Source organism: Macaca mulatta, chromosome 6 (genome assembly GCF_049350105.2).
Source record: "Macaca mulatta isolate MMU2019108-1 chromosome 6, T2T-MMU8v2.0, whole genome shotgun sequence".
NCBI classification, from domain to species: Eukaryota; Metazoa; Chordata; class Mammalia; order Primates; family Cercopithecidae; genus Macaca; species Macaca mulatta.
In genome coordinates, this window is record NC_133411.1 from 33,823,302 (window position 1) to 33,835,048 (window position 11,747).

An 11,747-nucleotide genomic window follows, 5' to 3' on the forward strand; every position below is an offset into this window, starting at 1 on the left:
AGAAATAGAAAAAGGATGGAAAGTGCTTTTTTGTTGGACTAAAAGCACACCCCAAACATCCCTCCCGGACACACCTCTTGCTATACCCTTTCCCCGACCTGCACCCACGCCCTGAGCCATCCGGCGTATATCGGTCACCCAACAGGGTGTCATTCACTGTTGTAGGTGCTGGAGATACCGCAGGGAATAAAACAAAGTCCCTGTTCCCGTGGAGTTTACGTTCTAGGAGCGGGTATATGTCAGACAACAGCCAGTAGCCAAAACACAGAAAGTCTGTCTGATGGTGACTGGAGCTTCAAGCATAAATAAAGCAGAGTAAGGAAAATAAGGATAAGGGAGGTGCTATTTCATGTAGAGTGTGGTTAAGGAGACCACTTGAAGGAAGAAGGACAGGCCTGGGAGATGCCTGCAGGAAGAGCGGCAACTGGAAGGGTCCAGATGCAGGAATGTTCAAGAGTGAGATCAGTCTGGCTGGAGTCAAGTGAGAGCGAGACCAGATCACGTGCCAGATCTTTCATGGTAAGGACATAACAGTACTTGCTCCCATGTAAGCATTTCTTCTTTCCCTGTTTTCTCGCTGTTTTTCCTTTAGTTTCTCAGTTCATTTTCAACCATTCTCTTTCCTCTTCCAGTTCCTCTTCTGATGGTTTAGTTTCTCTGGCCTTCTCTGTTTCGTGTCTTCCATCAATGCATACCCACTGCCTGCATTTCACCTCTTCCTTACCTTCTCCATGCCCATCCCCCCGACTCCCTGCTCCTCATCTCTCCTCATTGTTGGATATGAACGTTAAAAATAAATGCTGGCCGGGCGCTGTGGCTCACACCTGTAATCCCAGCACTTTGGGAGGCCGAAGTGGGTGGATCACGAGGTGAGGTCAGTGGCCAACATGGTGAAACTCGGTTTCAGAAAAGAAAAAAAACAAAAAACAACAAAAAAAACGTCGCGCCTGTAGTCCCCAGCTACTCAGAAGGCTGAGGCAGGAGAATCGCTTGAACCCGGGAGGTGGAGATTACAGTAAGCTGAGATTGCACCACTGCACTCCATCCTGGGCGACAGAGTGAGATTCCGTCTCAAAAAAACAAAACAAAACAAAACAACAACAAAAAAAACCAAAACCAAAAAAGAAGGAAAAGAAAAAAAAAAAAAGAAAAAGAAATGCAAAGGGTGAATCAGAACCTACCCATGAAATTCAGGGCTTTGTCCTACTTTCTTGTGCCAGAGCAGAAACAATGCCTCAATTCTTTCTTGTGCCAACCTTGCTCCCCACGCCTCCTACAAAAGTACAGGCTCTCAGAACCTGTCTGATTTGTCCTGTTATTCATTTCAAAAAGAGAAAATGTAGAACCTTGGAGAAAAGTCAGTGCCATTATTTTTGAGAATACTGATATTTTCCCAGGCAAAAGTTATTTGTGCTCCAGGGATGTTGCTAGGAAGAAATATCTCCTACACGTAGGACATTAGAACTGTATTTTAAAGGTACTTTGCGTTGAACTTCGTTGAGCAGTCAAGCTTCAAGACACTGACTGTAACTGCTTTGATGAACCGGCTCTATTACTAGGCTATTTGAATAAAACTGGAGGAGAAAAGACAGGTGTTAATTACTTGCCTAAAAAGAGTCTGTGTAGGCCAGTTTTATGCTTGGTTGCTTGGCAGGCCTTTGGAGGCCGGCGTGCTGCTGGCACACCCCAGTGAGCAAGCACATAACTAGAAAGAGGAAGATGGGGCCTCTCTCCTGGTTCTTAGGGGTCAAAGTAGGTGTGGCAGTAGTGAAAATTATTTACAATAGCACTCTCAAAGATGCAGCCGGTAGAAACAGCCTTTCAGTACAGTGCCTACTTGCCCCTGACTTGGGCTTCTTTAAGGAAGGAGTTTTGGAGGGGTCTTGAATATTTTTCCTGGGCATCTAGTAGTGGAATAACCTGAACATGTTATTTAACCTATCTAAACCCATACGGCAAGAATAACAATAACATCTTCCTGACGGGACTCTGGTGGGGTTTAAATGAGGCAGCGTTTATGTAAGACATCTAGCTTTTTTGTTTTGAGATAGGATTTTACTCTGTCGCCCAGGGTGAGTGCAGTGTTGCGATCTCAGCTCAATGCAGCCTCAACCTCCTGGGTTCAAGCAATCCTCCCACCTCAGCCTCCCAAGTAGCTGGGACTACAGGCACACGCCACCATGCCCAGCTAATTTTTGTATTTTTTGTAGAGATGGAGTTTCGCCACATTGCCCAGGCTGGTCTCCAGCTTCTGAGCTCAGGCGATCTGCTTACCTCGGCCTCCCAATGTGCTGGGATTACTGGTAAGAGTGAGCCACCATGCCTGGCCTAACACCTAGCTTTTTGATGTAAAAAGAACTAGGCTAGATGATTGTCAGTCCTTTATTTATTTATTTATTTATTTATTTATTTGAGATAGAGTCTTGCTTTGTCACCCAGGCTGAAGTGCAATGGCACGATCTCAGCTTTCTACAAACTCCCCCTCTCAAGATCAAGCAGTTCTCCTGCCTCAGCCTCCCAAGTAGCTGGGACTACAGGCATGCGCCACCACACCCAGTTAATTTTTGTATTTTTAGTAGAGAAGGGTTTCATCATGTTGGCCAGGCTGTTCTCAAACTCCTGACCTCAAGTGATCTGCCCACCTTGGCCTCCCAAAGTGCTGGGAGTACAGGTGTGAGCCACCATGCCAGGCCAATTGTCAGTCTTTTAAAATCAGCCTTCTAGTAAGTGAATGCCCTGTGCAAGCCACACCTACAAGTCAAAAGTAGGTGGCTCTGCCCTGGAAGAGTTTATGTTCTAGAGTTCCTGGTGTAGGCAACATGGCTGTATATAGTCTTCTGGGTCAACAATTAAAGATGAAATACTTGACCAGAGGCAACCGATTATAATAGGGATTGTCATCCTTCATGTCCAGAACTGATTCGGTATGCAAATCTGATCAAATCCTCTGTGCTTTCATCTCCCAGGATAAAGCAAATTCTTCCATGTGGCCCACAAGACCCTGTGGCCTGGCTCACCTGTGTTTTCAGCATCTTCCTCCTTGTTCACTCTATCGCAGCTACCTTGGCCTCCTGTTCACCATGCTCCATCCCACCAGGGGGCTTTGCATGTTCTCCCTGCCTACAATGTTCTCCCTTCTTCCCTTTACCTGGTTTACCCTCATTCTTGGGGATCACAACTCAGTCAACCCCTTGTGACCTTGATGGGTCAAACCCTTGTTATGCTCTCAGAGCAGCAGACATCTCTTCTTAGTTGTCCTTGTCACAGTTGCAATCTTATACTTACTGTGTGATTATATGATTAATATATATTTCTCTCTCTCATCAAACTATAAGCTTCATGAGGGCAGGTTGCCAATATTGGGTGCCTGGTGGTAGGCACCCAGTAAGTACTTATGGAATGAATGAACCATGCTGCGCATAGTTTAATCTTTCTTTCACGATTCAGAAGGTAGTTCAAGAACCTGTAGTGCCTCAGAGTCATAATTATGAACCTCAATTAGGATCTGAAGGTAAACTAGGAAATGTCATTGGCAGTCAATTAGCCACAAGGTAGAGCTAGCCTGAGAAAGCCAGCCCCTAAACTCACCAAAAATACATCTGTAATAGTTGTCTTCTGTCACACCTTTGAGTCAAGGTGTGGTATTCTGAAATACCTTGATAAAATACAGATAAATTAGCCAGAAAGGATATGATACTAGCTACTCTATACCAAGAGGAGTATAGTGAGGTGAATAAGAGCAAGGACTCTAAAGCTGGACACACCTGACTTCAAATCCACACTCTGTGACTTTCTGCTCTGTGACCTCAGCCACAATCTCTCTGTTTCATTTTTCTTCTTCCTCTGTAAATAGAGATGTAAAAGTAGTATCTTCATCAGGGGATCGTTGGTAGGGGTTAAAGACTTCCTAGATGTAAAGCTCTTAGATCAGAGCCTGGCTCATTGTAAGCACATTTTCATCATCTCATAATAAATCCTGTACCCGTTAGCCCTCACTCCCCATTTCTACCTCTTCCCAATGCTTAACAACCGCAAAATTACTTTGTCTCTCTATGGATTTGTCTATCCTGGACATATAAATGGAATCATACAATAATGTGGCCTTTTGTGTCTGGCTTCTTTCAGTGTTTTCAAATTTCATTGTCCATTGTTTGGATATACCACATTTTATTTATTCATTCATAAGTTGGTGGATGTTTGGGATGCTTCCATTATTGGGCTATTATGAATAACGTTACTATGAACATTGATACACAAGTTTTTGTGTGGACAGATGTTTTCAGTCCTCATGAGTATATCCCTAGGAGTGGAATTGCTGGTATACCTTTTTCCCCCAAACTCTCTGAATATCTGACATTCTTTTCCTCTCTACAACCACCACTCTAGTTCATCTCTTGCCAAAGTCTACTTCAACAGCCCACTAATTGGTCTCTCTTCCCAAGAATCTAATCCTCTCAAATCTATCCTCTACACAATGATCAAGGATCTAAGATTAAAAAAATAAATAAATAAGGCTGGGCACGGTGGCTCATGCCCGTAATCGCAGTGCTCTGTGAGGCTGAAGAGGGTGGATCACCTGAGGTCAGGAGTTCAAGACCAGCCTGGCCAACATGGTGAAACCCCATCTCTACTAAAAATACAAAAATTAGCCTGGCATGGTGGCGCACACCTGTAATCCCAGCTACTCAGGAAGCTGAGGCAGGAGAATTGCTCCAACCCAGGAGGCAGAGGTTGCAGTGAGCCAAGATTGTGCCACTGTACTCCAACCTGGGCGACAGAGTGAGACTCTGTAACAACAACAACAAAAAAAGTAGTAGTAATAACAGTGTACATTATAATGCATTGTCTCATTTATTCTTTACAAAAACCTACAAGGTAGGTACTATTATGATTATCCCATTTAGAGATAGTGAAAGTGAGTTCACAAGGGTAATAAGTGGCAAATGTAGGATTTAAACTATACCTACCTGTTTCCAGAATGCCTGACCTTTGCGACATACTGCTTCCCTGAAACACTTCTGAACATGTCATTACCCTGCTAAAAATCTTGTGAAGATTCACACTTGCCTAAAGTAAGAACATGTCCTATTACTGGTGGGTCACTGGAGTCACCTTTGTGTTTCCAGTTTTAGTGCACATGGCTATTTTTCATTTATGAACTCCTAGAGCACTTACATTATTGGCTCTTTAATTATTTCATTCCAAGGCATCCTATAGTTCCCATTTTGTAACACTCATCAGACTGGTCATTTCTTACTCAATATCTCTCTTCCCCCAGGAAAGGACATAAACTCCACAGAGTCAGGAACCACGTCTGTTTTATCTGCCAGTGAATTTCCAATGCCGAGAACCATTCTGGCTGGGCATGGTGGCTCATGCCTGTAATCTCAGCACTTTGGGAAGCCGAGATGGGCAGATCACTTGAGCTCAGGAGTTTGAGACCAGCCTGGACAACATAGTGAAACCCTGTCTCTACAGAAAATACAAAGACTAGCTGATCATGATGGCACACACCTGTAGTCCCAGCTACAGGAGGCTGAGGTGAGAGGATCCCCTGAACCTGGGAGGTGGAGGTTGGAGTGAGCCAAGATCATGCCACTGCACTCCAGCCTGAGTGACAGGGTGAGATGCTGTGTCAAAAAATAAAATATTAAAAAGAGAGAACCATTCCTAGAACACAGTGTGCACTTAATAAATATTTTGGGGATGAATGAAGTTAGTCTTGTGTCCACATTTTGAGGGCAACGGTTTTATGATATAGGTCTTTAATATCTTTCTTCTGCCTCCCCCAAGTACCATCTGACATGGTACCAGGCACAAATGCAGATGCCAACCTATTTTAGTCCTTGGAGCTCCCTTGACATTCTAGCACATGCTATTTGCTGCCAAGCTTGAACCCCCAACACCAATGTTATAAGGGTTTCTTTGTGTCAGTAACATATTCATAGGAACCTGAAGAACCTACAGGACTCAAAGCAGCCATAGGAGTAGCTGTTTAGTAGCTTGGAGAAGAGTCTCAGCCACACTGTGACCTGATTTAGAGTTTGATATGATTATCAATGGGAGATGCTGAAGAACATATTGGTTTAAAGCCCACACTCTAGATCAACACTATCCGATAGAACTTTCTTCAAAGATAGAAATGTTCTCTCTGCGCTGTGCAATGTGGTAACCACTGGCCATATGTAGCTATTGAACACTTGAAATGGGGCTAGTGTGACAGCAACTAAATTTTAATTCAATTTAATTTTAAAAACCCATACATGGCTAGCAGCTACCATATTGGATAATATAGTACTAGAGTCAGATGACCTATGTTCAAATCCTGGTTTTACTACTTACTGACAATATGACTTTGGCCAATTTACTTAACCTTCTCATGCCCTGGTCTCATCTACAAAACAGGAAAAATAATAATAGTACTAACTTCATAATTTGACAAGAGGATTAAAAACTAAATACATATTTTGTACATGAACCCATCAGGCTAGCACCAAGGTGGCTGGGGAAAAAGGCTGATTGTTGCTAGGCATGGTGGCTCAGCTGTAATCCCAATGCTTCGGGAGGCCAAGGAGGGTGGATCACTTGAGCCGAGGAGTTCAAGACCAGCCTGGCCAACAGAGTGAGACCCTGTCTCTATTTAAAATAAAATTGTTTTTAAAAGGCTGACTGCAGCCAGGCGTGGTGGCTCACACCTGTAATCCTACCTCACTTTGCGAGGCCAAGGTGGGCAGATCACTTGAGGCCAGGAGTTTGAGACCAACCTGACCAATATGGTGAAACCCCATCTCTACAAAAAATACTAAAAATCTGCCAGGCATGGTGGTGCATGCCTGTAATTCCAGCTACTTGGGAGGCTGAGGCATGAGAATTGCTTGAACCCAGGAGGCAGAGATTGCAATGAGCAGAGATTATACCACTACACTCCAGCCCGGGCAACAGAATGAGACTCTGTCTCAAAAAAATAAAAATAAAAAATAAAAAAGGCTAGCTTTATGCAGTGGCAGTATCATAGACAATGGGGTTTATCGGAGGAGCGATTATTGCTAATTGAGAAAAAAATGAAGGCTGACTGCCATCTGTAAAACAAATCGTCTGCCCACCTGATTGATGGAGTGCCCCCTCCACTGGGAACACTCTCTGTTGGGCATTTACATGGCATATGAGTTTCGTATCGCTGCTGTGAAAGATCACCATGGAATTCCTGGCTTGAAACTGCACACATTTATTATCTTACAATTTTGTAGTTTAGAAGCCTCACTGGGCTAAAATCAAATTGGCAACAGGGGCTGGGCACGGTGACTCACTGTAATCCCAGCACTTTGGGAAGCTGAGGGGCGGGGGGCGTGGATCACTTGAGGTCAAGAGTTGAAGACCAGCCCTGCCCAACATGAAGAAACCCCCTCTCTACTAAAAATACAAAAATTAGCCAGGTGTGGTGGTGGGTGCCTGTAATCCCAGCTACTCAGGAGGCTGAGGCAAGGAGAATTGCTCGAACCTGAGAAGTGGAGGCTGCAGTGAGCCGAGACTGTGCCACTGCACTCTAGCCTGGGCAACACAGTGAGACTCCATCTCAAAAAACAGGAAAACAAACAAACAAACAAATTGCTCCCAGGGATGCATGTTTGTCTGTTTGTTTTTTCTAGCTTATAGAGATCGCCTACCTTCTTTGGCTCATGAACTCTTATTTATTTATTTATTTATTTACTTATTTATTTTTGAGATGGACTATTGCTCTGTTGCCCAGGTTGGAGTGCAGTGGCGCAATCTCCACTCACTGCAACTTCCGTCTCCCAGGTTCAAGCAATTCTCCTACCTCTGCCTCCTGAGTAGCTGGGATTACAGGTGCCTGCCACCAAGCCCGGCTAATTTTTTGTATTTTTAGTAGAGACAGGGTTTCACCATGTTGGTCAGACTGGTCTTGAACTCCTGACCTCAGGTGATCCACCTGCCTTGGCCTCCCAAAGTGCTGGGATTACAGGTGTGAGCCAGTGCGCTCAGCCATGAACCTTTCTTTAAAGCTAGCAGTATAGCATCTTCAAATCTCTCTCTGATTCTGACAATCCTGTCTTCTTCTTATAAGGATCCTTGTGGCCAGGCACAGTGGCTCATGCCTGTAATCCTAGCACTTTGGGAGGCGGAGGCGGGAGGATCACTTAAACCCAGGAGTTCAAGACCAGCCAGAGCAACATAGTGAGATCTTGCCTCTACAAAAAGTAAAAAACTAGCCTGGCATGGTGGCATGTGCCTGTGGTCCCAGCTACATGGGAGACTGAGGTGGGAGGATTGCTTGAGCCTGGGAGTTTGAGACTGCAGTGAGCTATGATTGCATCAACTGCACTCCTGCCTGGATGACAGAGGGAGACTGTGTCTTGGAAAAAAAAAAAAAAAAAAAAAAAAAAGGATCCTTGTGATTGCATTGGGTCTACCTGGATAATCTAGGATACTCTTCCCATCTCAAATCCTTAGTCACATCTGCGAAGTTCCTTCTGCCATGTAAGATGACATATTCTTAGGTTTGAGGGCCTAAGATATATAAGACATAGCTCCACATTCTGTGACCATTCTGAAAGGTCCATTCATGTATTTCTACCCTCCAGATCTTATTGTCACAATTTTCTAGCCTAATTCTTTCCCAGGTACTGATCAGTAAACAACCCACCAGCCAGTCCCCATTTGTAAGTACAGATCTGTACTCAGCCTGTCTTTATTTACACATGAAGTAGATAATAAAGTGTCCTCCCCCAACCCTGTCGTTTACCACTATATTTCAGGGCCCCCTTGAGTGGAGCAGTAAGGTAGCCGTTGTCTAATTTCAGCTCATACCAACATGCCATGCAGATTGATCAATGATGGAGGCTCTTGATTCTTCCTTGTCTGCCTCTTTCATTAACTGGCCACAGGGAACTCCCCATGAGGGTGTAAGGATGGCTGGAGGAAGGTACAAGGAACAGCTACCATGGGCTTCTGGGCCACCTGCTTGTGATAGTTTATGGTGCCTTCTGGACTGTTCCAGTCTGGTCTCATACATGATCACTTCTATTTGGAATGCTACTGTACATGTTTAATTATATGATTTGATGGACGTGAGTTAACTACCCATCATGAATATTCAGTTCATGATGGGCAGTTTTCATAGGCACATGGGGTCCCAGATTCAGGTGTTAAGTCTCTACAAGGGCTCAGGACCCTCTTAAAAGCTACTTTTCAAGTGGAAGAATATTCATTGGCAGACATGGTCCTCCAATTCCAAAACCTTAGGGATTTGTGTTTGATTTTCCTGTTGGGGCATGCTAGGGGCTACGTATAGCATTTTTGGCTGACACAGAAATTTCCAGGACCACTGTATCCTTGGGTTATAAAGCCCAGTGACAGGGAAGCTGGGATGATAGCCTGGACTTGCTTCAGAGTCTTTGTTTAACTGACTACACTCAAAATCTGTAGCCTTATGAGTTGCCCACTAAGTGCATTAGAGCAGCATGCCCAAATATGGTCCATATTACATCAAAAATCCAAAGATCAGAGGGAGGGGAGAGACAAAAATTTTTTTTTTTTTTTAAGATGGAGTTTCGCTCTTGTTGCCCAGGCTGGAGTATAATGGTGCGATTTCAGCTCACTGCAACCCCCGTCTCCCAGGTTCAAACTATTCTCCTGCCTCAGCCTCAGCCTCCCAAGTAGCTCGGATTACAGACATGTGCCACCATGCCTAGCTCATTTTTGTAGTTTTGGTAGAGATGAAGTTTTGCCATGTTGACAGGCTGGTCTCAAATTCCTGACCTCAGATGATCCACCAGCCTCAGCCTCCCAAAGTGCTAGGATTACAGGCATGAGCCACTGTGCCTGGCCGAAGGATTTTTTAAAAATCCAAACATGTCCACCAAGCCCTGTGCCTTGAAGCAATAAGGTGTGTGGATGTGGGTCCTCAGAAGAGGCATTGGCTCATAAGGCAGCAGTCCCAAAATATAGCATTAAAGGGCTTTTGTGCAGGGAAGGCTGGCTCTGAAACCAAGGGTGGTGTGGGGGACTTGGGGTTCAGAATTCTTAGCCTTGATTATCTCTTCCCATAGGGCCCATCCCATCCCATGTCTCAAGGTTCCACTCTTTCCCCACTGGTGTCCTAGACTTAGTTAAACACTTGTCAACATTCAGCTTTTAATTAGTGCTGAAACTCTGCAACTCTTACCATTAACCGTTAGGCCCTAAAGTTGATCTTCAGCCATTCTTTCCCTGTGACCTCATAGGAGATGGGGGACTTCGTCAAAACTGCCATTGAAGATTTCTGAATGACAACGTATTTTCTCAGTTGGAGTCAGTTGATTTCCCAATGCCTTGTCCTACCCCTTCACTTCATCTCATATCACCCACCAGTCATATGTGAGAAACTGTGATACCATTGAATGCCTGGCACTATTCATGTTCCTGTTCCCCTGGGTAAGGTGAAGTGCCATGCACTTCTTAAATATGTGTGCAAACCAATTTATTTTTCCATTTCTTCTTCCTTAGCCGCTTCTGATACATTATACTGTACTAACCAGGACCCCAAAAGGAAACAGAAAGTATATTCAAATTGGGCAATTTGGCCTAAACGATCAAGGGAAGGGATAAGTTGAGGAACTCTTGAGAGAGAGCTGTGTGGAGAAGGCCACCAGACAGGAGCTGTTGACCTGGGAGGGAGGGAGACAGGAGACAATAAATACCTCAAGCTGACTCTCCTCTCTCTTTCTCTCTCTCTCTGATCTGCCAGGGCTCCAGATTGGCCAACCTTAACAAGAAGCCTCTGTAATCCATACAATTCAGCCTCCCAGGACACAGAGAAGGGTGGAGAATGGTGAAAAGTGGATTTTGAGGAGCAAATAAATAGAAGTATTTTTACCTAAAGATGTCGTAAGAGTTAAACTTGTTTGAGACCTAGACTTATTTTTCACTTATTTTGTGAACATCTTCAATTGCATATTTCTCTCAGGCACCCCGAAATCAACATAAGCAAAACACAACTCCTCTGGCCTTTCAAACCCTCTTCTCAAGGCCCCAACTTTATATGGCACTGTTGTTCATTTAGGCAGCTAGTCCAGAAACCCGGGAATTATACTTCTTTTTTCCTTTTTTTTTTTTTTTTTGGTGGAGACAGGGTCCGTCTTTGTCACTTAGGCTGGAGTAGAGTGCAGTGCAATGGTGTGAACAGGACTTCCTGCAGCCTTGACTTCCCAGAGTCAAGCCATCCTCCCATCTCAGTCTCCCAAGTAGCTGGGACCACAGGTGCAGCCACCATGCTCGGCTAATTTTTTAATTTTTTTGCAGAGACAGGGTCTCCCTAGGTTGTCCAGGCTGGTCTGAAACTCCTGGGCTCAAGTGATCCTCCTACCTCAACCTCCCAAAGTGATGGGATTACAGGCGTGAGCCCCCATGCTTGGCCTTGGAAATCATCCTTGATCCCTCCCTCATATTCTGCATCTCTTTGGTCAACATTCTATGAATATCTTTCAGCTTCATTTCTTCTCCTTCATTTTCCTACCAGTTGGCAGTTAAAGCTGTCATCATTTCTCATCTGAATATGTCAATAACCTCTTAACTCATCTTATTTCCCTCACCATTTTTTTTTTTTTCTTTTGAGACGGAGTCTCGCTCTGTTGTTCAGGCTGGAGTGCAGTGGCGCGATCTCGGCTCACTGCAAGCTCCGCCTCCCGGGTTCACACCATTCTCCTGCTTCAGCCTCCTAAGTAGCTGGTACTACAGGCACCCACCACCCT

The 11,747-nt window shown here is 44.5% G+C and overlaps 1 long non-coding RNA gene across 1 annotated transcript; it reads left to right on the forward strand.

The window, feature by feature from the left end:
- The first annotated feature begins 5,410 nt into the window (after nucleotides 1–5,410).
- On the forward strand, nucleotides 5,411–10,878 carry LOC114678764 (uncharacterized). Its single transcript, XR_003730273.2, has 2 exons — nucleotides 5,411–5,541; nucleotides 10,745–10,878. It is a non-coding gene; the product is annotated as an uncharacterized LOC114678764 (long non-coding RNA).
- The last annotated feature ends 869 nt before the right edge of the window (nucleotides 10,879–11,747 follow it).